Below are 13,604 nucleotides of genomic sequence, written 5' to 3'. Positions count from 1 at the left end.
TAAGAAGACCAGAAAAAAGTAAGATGAAAGCACAGAAAACTATCATTATTGTGTCAGCCTTCTTTTATGTCTCAAAGTTATGCTAGATATTCGTATTTCTAAAAGTTTTCTTTCTGACTGTCTAATTTCAATCTTCAGTTTTTCCAGGAGAATGATTACGTCAGTTGCCATTTGGAAAAAGGTAATTTGCTGCTAGATTAATAGCAATGTCACTATTATAAAAAAAAAAAAGAAAAGAGAAAAAGAGAAGTTGGTTAGATCACATGAAATGTTGGGCATCTCAGAGGTAGTGAATACAAAATATTTTCTCAGTTTATGAATATTAAAACAAGAAATATTTTTTATTAATTAAATCAGGTCTACCAAGATTTTATTAAGTAATTGCAAATTATATGTCTTTTAAGATGGAATATTATTTCAGTTATGATTAGTTCTGAAGAACTTCAGTGGAGTCATGATGGTAAATACATCACATAAAAGGCCTGATCAGATTGTGATTGAGCTGTTGATTCAGCAGTGATGTTCATGCTGATACCAGAAGGAACAATTAATTTGCTTTGTGATTTCGCACCTGTTCCAAGGTAAGGTGTGTGTTAGCAAACAAAAATTTTGCATTTTATAAGTGGATACGTGTGATGTTTACCATTTATGAATTCGCTAAACACAGAAGAATACAGTTAAATCTATACAAGAATGTTTTTATACCTAGACTTTCATTTTAATCTATACTCGATTTTGTCAAGTGTCTCTTACAAAGTCCTATTAACTTTGACTGAGACTCCTTAATTCACCAGAAGTTGTTCATTATGTTTATTCACTCAAATTCACTCTTCAATTATTCTAATAATTTATTTATTTATTTATTTATTTATATACTTAGACAAAGAAGTCAGCTTGACCTCGATAATACCATAAAGATCAGTCAAAAATGTCTACATTTTTCAGTCATCACCACATTTCTTTTTAAGGTACAATAGAGTAACTCTCATGATCTACAGATTTTCTCTTTCGGATGTGTAATAATCAGGCCAACACAAAATATCCTCTTCAAAAACAGTTTCAGCCTGGCTCATTTTTACATACTACCTTATTTTCAAGTTAACAAGGTTGAAAAAGAATTGAGCAGAGAAGAAGCAGGGCTAATACGGTTTATTATTTTAATAATAAAATGTCATAGTACTGGTGTTCTGCTCCCAAACAGGTAGTGAGTCATTCAGAGGAAGTGTTGCACATTAACAGAAAAAAGAGATAAAAAAGTAATCGGTGGTGTGCCATTGCCTCTTTTGCCACCTAGCCTGCACATTGCGAATTGTAGAGGCCAATCAAAGAAATAGAAGAAAATATGAAACCTTGAACTAGAGATTACTTCATAAAGTCCCTGCCCAGGAAGGGGCAATTATTAATGCCTCAACAGAATGAATTCTGGCATCTTTAAGTATCTGAGATAGACTTTGTAGCTGATATGTTCTTTCAATACATTTCTTTTTTTTTTTTTTTTTTTAAATTCCTAAGTCAATTTGCTTAAAGAAAAATAGAAAAAGCAAATTCCATCCCACAGACTTAAGTTGACAGCTCCTTTACTGTGCAGGTTGTCAACATGTTTTAAAGTTAAGCTTTCCATGTGGTATTTTCCTTGTCAATTGCAATGATGCTATAATCATTCTTAATTATTGAGTAGACTGAATAAAGGTTTTCCCTTCAAATAATGCAGGGGTATGAGTGTTTTAGTAAAAAGGCTGTCAACTGTCCACCACTAGTCATATCAGCAAGCCAAAAACTTACAATCTCCCACAGGTTTTCCAATACATCATACCATTCTGCAACTTCAAGACATGTCTGTTAACTGCTACAGCTCTGCTGTAACTGAAGCTTAGCAATGGTTGAGAGCATGCCCTGTGTTGGTGAAGGTCAGTGAAGCCAGAATTTACTCAACTGCCTGAATTATCAGAGAATTTTATTACACTTTTCTCATGGAATACATACAAGCAACAATTTTCAGACATTTGTAACTGAAGAAACTTGTGTGGGTGTGCCAGTGTTATATGTTCTTTGCACTGGAGATATCCGCTACCATGTTCCCGACACAAAGCATGGATGTGCTAGAACTCTGTGTATAGATCTAAGAAATTTAATATCGGGAAAAAACATATTCTTATCTACCTTTCCTCTCAGTAATAATGAGCTTACACGATGAAGAAAAGTTTTGATTTTTTTTTTATTCTTTTCATACAACAGTGTGTGCTAGAAATCAAAGACATAAAATGTCAGCTCAGTTCATTAAATTCTGGAAAAATAACAAGCAAATCAAAATACATTCTACAATATGAGGTTGAACTCTTTATAGTCACTGATCACCTCAGTTAAAGACCATATACTCACCTCAGTTAAAGACCATATACTATCTTTTGTTTAAGCAAAGAAGATGTTAAAAATATGATTTTGTAGATTGTTCAGTTCTTAGTGAAATTATTGAAGTTCAATCTAACAAAATCATTCAACAGCAAAGTGAGAAGCTGGAAGCACTGAAAGGGTTAATATAAATGCTACATCTTTGAAGTCTGTTGCATTCTGGTAGGAGAGGTTTATTCATCTCAGGTATTGCTCCCTCTGTGTTGAACACGCATGAAGTTTTGGTTTTACACAGTTTGCCGCAGTTCAATATTTGTTGTAAAAGTTTTTTTCACTGTTGCTAATAAGTCTTGAGCATTTTTTTTTATTTTCGAAGTAGATTAACTTGAGAATTGTGTTCAATGATTGGGTTCTGCTATCCCTCGTTATACACAGATGTGCTAGTTGAGTTGCCTTTGACAGCGGCAATTTCCAGAACAGCTTTAATAGTTTTATGGATATCAGAGTAGGTTTCTGGCAGACACCAGGTCTTAAGCTGAAATGCATAGGAGTTTGCTAATTATTTGTTTGTTGATACACTTCTCCCAGCCACCACTTTTGTTTCTGAAAATCAACTTGTAGCTTAGAAATATCCTTGACTATGAAAAAAGATCACTCCTAACTTTAAGAAAAGTCATGAGGGGAAGCATAGGCAAGTTGTAAGTTACAGTCAGTATTGTTAGATAATAACTGGAGTGAGTAACAAAACCTTGAAAGAGAAGTATCTATATTTTATATTATGTTTGTTCTGTTAGAAGCCGTGGTTTAGTATACTTAGAACAAATATGACCAAATAACAATGTTTAGTTTGCTTCTCCACGGGATCTGAATAAGCTAAACATTCCTTTAAAATTACCGCTAGAGATAATAGAGGCCCACTTATATATTTGTCACATATATTCATTCATATTTACGCTCAATTAAAACCGAGAGCTTCATTAGGCTTTCATATCATGGAATAACAGTTTAGAGAGGGTCTAAATTTAATGCACACTAAAGATCTTGGTATATGTCTTTCGATATTAATTCATGAATGTGTATCACTTTCACTCATCAGCTAATGTCTGTTCCTTGCTCTTTGTCCTTGTCCCTAGTATTTTTCTTTCTGCAGTCCTTTTGATTACTCTTTAATGTGAAAGGACACTTCTATCCACGGCAGCTTCTGCTAAGGTCGTACACAGAGGGGAAAAGGAAGAATTAGCACTCAGAAATTCATTACTTTTCAGCACCTTGGTTAAAAGATGGGGGGATTCTCATGACTTTTGAAGCAGTCTGTGAAACACAGTACAACTGCTTATGATACAATGTTTACTAAGAGCACTTCCTTAGATGTCAGCCTATTTATTTTGGTTGTACTATTTATCCCCATAACACTGTAACATTTTTCCCTCTCATTCATGGCATTTCTCCACCTTTTTTTTTTTTTTTTTTAAAATAACAAAGGATTCACCTGACAGAGACAACTAGTTTCAAGAAAGGTAGTTCACAGAATTGTGGACCCCTTTTTCCCATACAGAATGCTTGTTACCTGTTTGGTAGATAAAGCTTGTAGAGATGTGATCTTTAAAACCTCCCATCTCCTTGATGTCTTCTATTAGTTAATACAAAAGTGGGACGAGTGACTGACACACTAGAGGCCTGTGCTGCTATCAAGATGGACCTTGACAGGCAGGAGAAATGGGCTGATAGGAACCTCATAAAGTTCAACAAAGAGGAAGTGCTATAGTCTTACACTTCAGCAGCAAAAACCTCAGGCCAACTATATGCTGGAGGCCAAGCAGTTGGGAAGCATCTTTGCAGAAAAGGATCTAGGGATCCTGATGAAACACAAGCCAGTGATGTGCACTTGTGGCAAAGAAGGCTAATGGTACCCCCGGCTGCATTAGGAGGAGTGCTGCCACCAAATGGAGAGATGTGATTCTTCCCTTCCGTTCAACTCTGGTGAGGCCACACCTGGAGTGTTGTGTCCTGTTCTGGACTCCTCAGCAGAAAGAGAGACATGGACATACTGGACAGAGTCCTATGAAGGGCCACAAAGATGATGAAGGGACAGGAGCTTCTCTCCTATAACAAAAGGTCATGGCAGTCACATTAAGTGCTTGGTGACTGGAAGAAGGGAAAAACTATGCCTATTTTTAAAAAGGGTAGAAAGGAGGACCTTGGGAACTCCCGATCTGTCAGCCTCACCTCTGTGCCTGGGAAGATCATAGAACAGGTCCTACTGGAAGCTATGCTAAGGCACATGGAGGCCAGGGAGGTGATTCAAGACACCCAGCATGGCTTCACCAAAGGCAAGTCCTGCCTGACCAACCTAGTGGCTTTCTATGATGGCATGACTAGACCAGTGGACAAGGGAAGAGCTATGGATGTGATCTATCTGGACTTCTGTAAAGCCTTAGACACAGTCCCTCAGAACATCCTTCTCTTTCAATTAGACAAACACGGATTTGATGGATGGACCGTTTGACAGCTAAGGAATTGTTTGGAAGGTCACAGCCAGAGGGTAGTGGTCAACAGCTCAATGTCTAAATGGATGCCAGTGGCAAGTGTTGTCCCTCAGTGGTCCCTACTGGGACCAGTGCTGTTTAACGTTTTCATCAATGACTTAGCGATATCAAGTGCACCCTCAGCAAGTTTGGAGATGACACCAAGTTGAATGGTGCAGCTGACACATCAGAAGGCTGGGATGCCATCCAGAGGGACCTGGACAAGCTTGAGAAGTGAGCCTGTGTGAAACTCATGAGATTCAAAGAGGCCAAGTGCAAGGTCCTGCACCTGGGTCGGGGTAATCCCCGGTATCAATACAGGCTAGAGGATGAATACACTGAGAGCAGCCTGGCCGAGAAGGACTTGAGGGGTACTCACAGATCAAAAGCTTCACGTGAGCCACCAATGTGCGCTCGCAGCCCAGAAGGCCAACCGTATCCTGGGCTGCATCAAGAGAAGCGTGGCCAGCAGATCAAGGGAAGTGATTCAGAGCTGGAGCCCTCAGCACAAGAAGGACATGGAACTGTTGGAGCAGGTCCAGAGGAGGGCCACAAAGAAGATCAGAGGGCCGGAACACCTCTCCTATGAGGACAGGCTGAGAGAGTTGGGGCTGTTCAGCCTGGAGAAGAGAAGGCTGCGGGGAAACCTGATTGCAGCCTTTCAGTACTTAAAGGGAGCCTATAGGAAAGATGGGGACAATCTTTTAAGTAGAGACAACAGTGACAGGACGAGGGGTAGTGGTTTTAAACTAAAACAGGGTAGGTTTAGGCTAGATATAAGGAAGAAATTCTTTACAATGAGGGTGGTGAAACACTGGAACGGGTTGCCCAGAGAGGTAGTGGAGGCCCCACCCCTGGAAACATTCAAGACCAGGTTGGACAGGGTTCTGAGCAACCTGGTCTAGTTGAAGATATCCCTGCTAGTTGCAGAGGGGTTGGGCTAGATGATCTTTAAAGGTCCCTTCCAACCCAAAGCATTCTATGATTCTTGATTCTTCAAGGCTGAGAGAGCTGGGACTGTTCAGCTTGGAGAAGAGAAGGCTCAGGGTGCATCTTGTCAATTGATATAAATACCTGAGAAGAGGGTGCAAAGAAGATAGAGCCAGGCACTTCTCAGTGGCCCCCAGTGGCACAGGTGATGGGCATAAACTGAAACGCAGCTCATGTCTGAACATTAGGGAACACTTTTATTATTTTGGAGATGTCTGAGCATTGGAACTAGTTGCTCAGGGAGGTTGTAGCATCCATGCTTGGTGATATTCAAAAGCCATCTACACATGGTCCTGGGCAACCAGCTCCAGGTGACTCTGAAGCAGGAGGGTTGGACCAGTTGACCTCCAAGCAAAGTGGCAGCAGGTCCTGGTTAAGGTTTCCTGGATTTGTTATTGCTATAGTAGGGACCCAATTTTTTCCATGCATTGTATATGGGATTTCAAATGTATATTTACCATGGTGGAGACTATGTAAGGGACATCTGGTTTTCCATGAGTTACGATGTTCCACCTTCTTACTGTAGTTCTAAAATCTCATGCTTTTCCACGAGATCAGTGTCATTCCTTCTGACTGACCATCCTGTTTCTCAGATGCAGTGGACTGGTTGCATTCTAGCAAAAGGTGTATTAAAGAGCTAAATACAAACCATTCCACTGGGGAAAATCAAATAAGGACAGCAAGAAAGACTGCCTTGGAAGGTCGTGACTAAAAGACCTAACAATATCAGCATAAACTTCTGCTTTAATGTTGTGAGGATTAATGGGATTCCTTGATACAGAAAAGCAGGAGTAAAATTTATACACATGGAAATGCTCCTACTTTGATCATTCCGTAGCAAAGCTAGTATACCCACTGGAATACTATGCTGTGTCTAATTTTTATGCCCATTCTTTAAGGGAAATATGGAATACCAGAAAGGTTTACAAATATTACAAAAGAACAGGTCCTTAGACTGGAAAATAAATCTTGTGAGTCGTAAAAACTTTGACATTACCAAAGAGAACTTCAAGAGGTGACTCAATCACTACACAAAGGAACACATGGAAAACAATATTAGCGAACAGAGGTTCTTCACAGCTGATGACAAACATGTAACAGGATCCAGGGGCTGAAAACTAAAATTAGACAAACTCAATTTTGAAATAAGATGTAATTTCCTAGCTGTGAGCTAATTAGATACTAAATAGAGTGCTAAGGAACTGGTGTTGCTTTCAGCTGAAACCATCCAATGAGAGATAAGGTTTCTTTATCAAAGAGTAAGTTTTACTCCAGTATGAGAACTAAATTATTTAAAGGTGCAAAGTATTTGAGTCCTTGCTTGTGATTATCCCCTGGTCTTCAGCTGTGTATGTCTGAATATGATATGTACTATTTTGCATAAATGTAATTACAGAATCACAGAATCACAGAATGTTCGGGATTGGAAGGGACCTCTGTGGGTCATCTAGTCAAACCCCCCTGCCAAAGCAGGGTCACCTACAGCAGGCTGCACAGGATCTTGTCCAGGCGGGTCTTGAATATCTCCAGAGAAGGAGACTCCACAACCTCCCTGGGCAGCCTGTTCCAGTGCTCCGTCACCCTCAGAAAGAAGAAGTTCTTCCTCATGTTCAGCTGGAACTTCCTGTGCTTCAGTTTGTGCCCATTGCCCCTTGTCCTGTCGCTGGGCACCACTGAAAAGAGCTTGGCCCCATCCTCCTGACACCCACCCTTCAGATATTTGTAGGCATTTATAAGGTCCCCTCGCAGCCTTCTCTTCTTCAGGCTGAACAAGCCCAGTCCCCTCAGCCTCTCCTCGTAGGGGAGATGCTCCAGTCCCCTCACCATCCTTGTAGCCCTCCGCTGGACTCTCTCCAGCAGCTCCTCATCTTTCTTGAAGTGGGGAGCCCAGAACTGGACACAGTGCTCCAGATGAGGCCTCACCAGGGCAGTGTAGAGGGGAAGGAGAACCTCCCTCGACCTACTGACCACACTGTTCTTAATGCATCCCAGGATCCCATTGGCCTTCTTGGCAACCAGGGTACACTGCTGGCTCATGGTTAACCTGTCGTCCACCAGGACACCCAGGTCCTTCTCCACAGAGCTGCTCTCCAGCAAGTCCATCCCAAGCCTGTACCGTTGCATGTGGTTTTTCATCCCCAGGTGCAGGACCCTTCACTTGCCCTTGTTGAACTTCATCAGGTTCCTCTCTGCCCAACTCTCCAGCCTGTCCAGGTCTCTCCGAATGGCAGCACAGTCTTCCGGTGTATCCACCATTCCTCCCACTTTTGTATCCTTACATAATTAATGTAATTATATTTCCTATGTAAAGGATTCTTCTAGTTGTCTGTAAGATTGAGAAATAATTTTTCTCTTGATGAAATGATGGTTGAATAGATGTTATTTTATGATGTTTTCTCCATCCTCTTTCATATCAGAGATTAGTCACTGTCAGAAAGAAAACATTTGCCAATATATGAAATTAGGTAGACAATCCCGTTTCTGAGAAAACACATCTTGCTTACATACTGTGCTGGTCTTGGGTGGGCTAGAGTTAATTTTCTTCATAGCAGCGAGTATGAGGCTGTGTTTTGGATTTTTGCTGAAAACAGTGTTGATAGTACAGGGATGTTTTCGTTACTGCTGAGCAGTGCTTACACAGAGTCAAGGCTTTTTCTGGTCCTCACACAACCCCACCAGTGAGTAGGCTGGGGGTGCACAAGAAGTTGGGAGGGGACACAGCTGGGACAGCTGACTGCAACTGACCAAAGGGATGTTCCACACTATATGTTGTCATGCTCAGAAGATAAAGTTAGGGGAAGAAGAAGGAAACGGGGGACATTCGGTGTGATGGCATTTGTCTTCCCAAGTAACCGTAACATGTGACAGAGCCCTGCTTTCCTAGAGAAGGCTGAAACCCTGCCTGATAATGGGGTGTAGTGAATTAAATCCTTGTTTTTCTTTGCTTGCATGCACGGCTTTTGCTTTAGCTGTTAAACTCTCTTTATCTCAACCCCTGAGTTTTCCCACTTTTGCCCTTCTTATTCTATCCCCCATCTCACAGGGGGGTGGAGTGAGTGAGCAGCTGTATGGTGCTTAGTTGCTGGCTCAGGTTAAACCATGAGATATAGTAAGACTCCTGTTAATCAATTAGTTTATGGCCATGAAGGGATTTTTTAGTGGTGATTCAGAAATTGTCTGCAACAGAGAAGTTGTGTTACAGATTAGGGTCATTTTGGCATATGTCTCGTAGATGAAACCCTACCACAGAAAGATTCTTGGGGGCTGGTGGCAACTTGATCTTTCATTTGGTTGATTTGCAGCATACAGCTGCTATTTTTTTCTAAAAAGAATAACAAGTGGTTAGTCAAATATGAGCACATTAGAGACTTTGGTATATAGAAGGTCAATGGGACTTTGGTATATAGAACATCAGCTTAGCTGATCCAAAAATGCATTGCAATGACTTTTTATGAACTATGAACACATAGCTTAAAATTTAGACTCAGTCTGAGGTACAAATTGCATTGCTTTAATGGTCTAAGCGTTCAAAATACAAATACACTGAAGACCCAACGTAAAAGTACAATGATTATGTATATTGTGTATTGAAAGAATAAAAATGGACAGATTGCTTGACACAAAAATTATGCAGAAGCTATCAAAGCAGTAATAAAAAAGTCTGATTCCATTAATTAAAATATTGTTTTTGATTTTATTTTATTATATTTTGGAAAATAGTAAAAGACAGAAAAAAACAATTGGAAAAAAAGAGTGGAAATTAAAGAATAATCGCTCTACATTTAAGCAAGGATTTTTAGAATCTGCTAAGAATTTCTTTTGAAATGAAATTTGACTCCTTAAAAGACTGTAAAATTATGCCAGAAATATTTTATTGGGTTTGATCCAAACATAGTGAAGACTTTACAAATGGCTTGTGTATTGACATTGACTTTTTTAGGTAACTGTTGGTTCACCATAGTTCTAAATGATGGCAAGCATGTACTTCACAGTGTGCTAATTTTAGTTCACAGGCACGCTGTCACTAGGCCCTCAGGCTTACTCTTCATCTGGAGTTTGAAGTGTTCTGTTAGCACTGTTATAAACAATCTGAAAAACATAAAAAACATCAAACCACTCAAGTGGCTGAAAACATACCTAGATAAAGGAGCTGCTAATATATCCTGTCAATGAGAGCTCTTTATAAATGCATTTTTTTTTTTTATTTTATTGATTTGGGGCTATTGAGGCAAATTTGTGTTATCACATAGGAAACAATGCAAGAGAAGAGGAAATGGTGTACATGAATTTGTACAGGTGCATCCCTTCACCTCACAGAGGTCTGAGGTATAAAATCTGGAATTACTCGTTACAGAAACTACAGGGATTACATCAGACACGGAATTTAAACACAGTTATCTAAACTATAGTTTACATACCATGTCTGTGTTGCAAAAGTGAAGAGGATAGCAAATTGTTTTATCAGAAGCTGTAAGCTCCTTCTGTTCAGTGGCTCTAAAGTGAGAGCAGAAGGAAAGAAAAGAGCTGAAATTAGTCCCTCTGATGTGTACAATAGTTGAGGAACATCTGACCACCTCTAATTTATGTCAGAATCTCTTTTTTTTTTGGAGAGGTCACTTGAAACCTGTCAAGTAGATGGACTTTCTTCCATCAGCGAAGGATTGATCTACATCCTTATCCAGCAAGTCTCACAGCAAAAAGTAAAGAAATGATGGCAAAGCATAATGGAGAAGAAGGGATGTACCATGAAAAACATTGAGAATGGTCCAACAGAAATAACTTTATGATTACACTGCATTTATAATCGTGGAAAAGTAGGAAAAAAAATAATTTTAACCTGGAAGCATTCACCAATGTTATGATATCTTCAAAAGGTGAAGATAGTGTATCTTAAATAAGATATTCTCATTTTGAGAAAGAAAGATGGAAGAAAAATGCGTATGAAACAATTTGTTCAAATTCCAGACTCTCAGTGTCAAGTAAGTATGCTGAAAAAGGCAGAAGGAGGACTGGGCTTGTTTTTAATTCCTCAACAGGAACAAGGTGATCAGAAATGCTCTGAACCTTAAACACAAATTTTATGGTAAATCTCCCAGGGTTTAAAAATTTAGGGATTCCCTTTAGGAATGTCCCCTATCAGAATGGTATTTTCAGTTTAGCGTGTTGACAGTAACAGCTACAGAACAGTAATAGTTACCTCATCAAAAGCAACAAGGGAGAAAAGTGCCTGACCAAGAAGTGTTAGACAGAGAAGAGACTGAATAAATTCTAGATCTAAAAAAAGACAGTAACAACCTATTAACATAGGCCATAAAACCCAACAGCACAGTGTAGCCACATCCACAGCAAAGCAAGCTGAAAGGAGTACCAAGTGGCAAATGTATCCCACTTCTGGTGGCAGCTGAGGAGGCCAGCAGCCAGGAAGGAAGAAAGCAAGGGGTGTCACTTAGAGAAACTCACCCTGACAGATACTTGGGACGTACCCAAAACTGTCTGGAAAGGGAAGCCCTTTCAAATCAAGTGATCACTAAGGATAAGGTTATTTCATAGCCAAGGTATAGACTCAGCTCAGAGGCACCACCTAACAGCTAAGCATTCAACCGAGCAATGTGACCTTAGAATTATCAGGAAAGGTTGCGCTTTTCCAAAAAGAAATGGTAATAGAGTTGCTCTCAGGAGGAAGCTGATAAAAGTGTGCTAGAGAACTAATAAAGCAGTGCTGTGCAGAGACTTTCTGTTGTAGAAATCATCCTTAAAAAAATCCTATTTTTTGGAAAGCCTGAAGAGAGTATTGATGTGTATTCTCATTGCAATAATTTCATGAAAGGAAAATGTAGGGTGGGTCTCAAGGGTTATTCAATCATGACTTTTTTTATATGCACTGAAATTGTCACACTTCGTGTAAGCTCATAAAATAATGTACACATTTGGGAATGATGGTGCATTGTACTTGGGATGTAGGTTATTTGCCTGGATCTCAGAGGGATCAGATGACGATTAAAGAATCCCTTGAGCATCTAACCATCTCAGACAGCTTGGAGCTTTCTCTTCAGTTTTCTTTATACACAATGAGCGGTTTGAGCATGAATTATTTACACTGGATAGGAAAACAACAGGAATGATATACAAAACACAAGTCTTTGTATAAACATGGATTCTGGAACTGCACAGGCAGACCTTCCCAGGAAGACTATATTCACCTGGAGAGAGTTCATTATCATGACAGAAAATGGATCAAACAGATGTGCTTCCTCTAACAAAAACAAGTTTTCGTAACTCTGAGGTCAAACGGCTGCTGATCTTAAGCTCCATACTAAGCTCTGAGAAATTAAAATGGGCAATAAGTCTACATAGCTGCAGTGAGGTCCCATTTTAGCTGATTGTTTGAATGCTGTCTTCAAAATCAGTCTTCCCAACACAAATATCCACTCACCCTAAGGACTCTTAGCCTGATCATTGATAGGACATATATTGTCTGTCTTCCCCAATAACTAGTGTCTACATTGACACCCCTAAGGAAAACTTAACTACTGAATACCTTTATAGACTAGGCCCCTGGAGACTTAACAGCTTGCTTTAAATCTAAAACCTCTCTTCCTGTTCGTATGTGCATTTCAGCCAGATATAAATTGGCTCAAGGTCTCTGAAGTCATTATTTACTGAAGAGTTTTTCTGGTTAAGCAAAGATTTCTCAGCATCCACGTAAAACCAATTTACAAGAATTTATTCTGTTTTTCTCTTGGAAGGAAGGTAATAACATTTAAATTGTACATTTGTCCCATGGGTCTTCACTGTTAGAAGCTGCTGAATCCAGTACTCCAATAAAGGCAAGGCTGCCACAGCTCCATGTCCCCAGGTCCAGCTAGGAGTGAAGTTGAGTGTATGTTCCCAACAGATACACTTACATGTTTACATACTACGTATATATACATGGTCGGCTGCACAGATAACACAAACAGAAAACACAGCACTTGCTCAAATGCAGACGTCACCAACAGCTTCATGTTGTTCCCCTCCCTCAACATAAAAGCCCATTAGCAGAATATATATATATGTATATAAATATATACAATGTGGGTACATTCTGTAACTGACCTTAGAGACCCAGTAGCTGGCCCCTGGATCCCCTGGTCTCTCAGTTGCAAGGACACAAGTAAACAGGTCTCTCCAGTAGCTGGCCCAGACCTATGGTCACACTAGGAGCTCAACCAGACCTTGTGGACTCTCCTTTTACTGACTTGAATCTCCTCACCCCTCCAGTACCCAACTTTCAGATCTTCTGGTCTCTCGAGCACCCAGCCAAGATTTAGGACACCTCCAATACCTGGCTCCCAAGTGTCTTATTCTGCTTGCTGGATACTCCAGTCTGATGTTTCCTCGTGGTCACACGCTGACATAAGCACCCACAGCATGCATATGCATCCTGGTCTCTCCAGTTACTGACTTGTGGAAGAGTAGATGGAAAGTTGCCCAGCAGAAAAGGACCTTGGGGTACTGGTCAACAGCTGGCTGAACATGAATCAGCAGTGTGCCCAGGTGGCCAAGAAGGCCAATGGCATCCTGGCTTGCATCAGAAATAGTGTGGCCAGAAGCAGTAAGGAAGTGACCGTGCCACTGTACTCGGCACTGATAAGGCCACACCTCAAATATTGCATTAAGTTTTGGGACCCTCACTACAAGAAGGACATTGAGGTGCTGGACTGAGTCCAAAGAAGGGCAAAAAGGCTGGTGAAGGGTCCA

The sequence above is a fragment of the Opisthocomus hoazin genome, chromosome 2, assembly GCF_030867145.1.
Source record: "Opisthocomus hoazin isolate bOpiHoa1 chromosome 2, bOpiHoa1.hap1, whole genome shotgun sequence".
NCBI lineage: Eukaryota > Metazoa > Chordata > Aves > Opisthocomiformes > Opisthocomidae > Opisthocomus > Opisthocomus hoazin.
Note: the sequence above shows the minus strand (reverse complement) of the source record.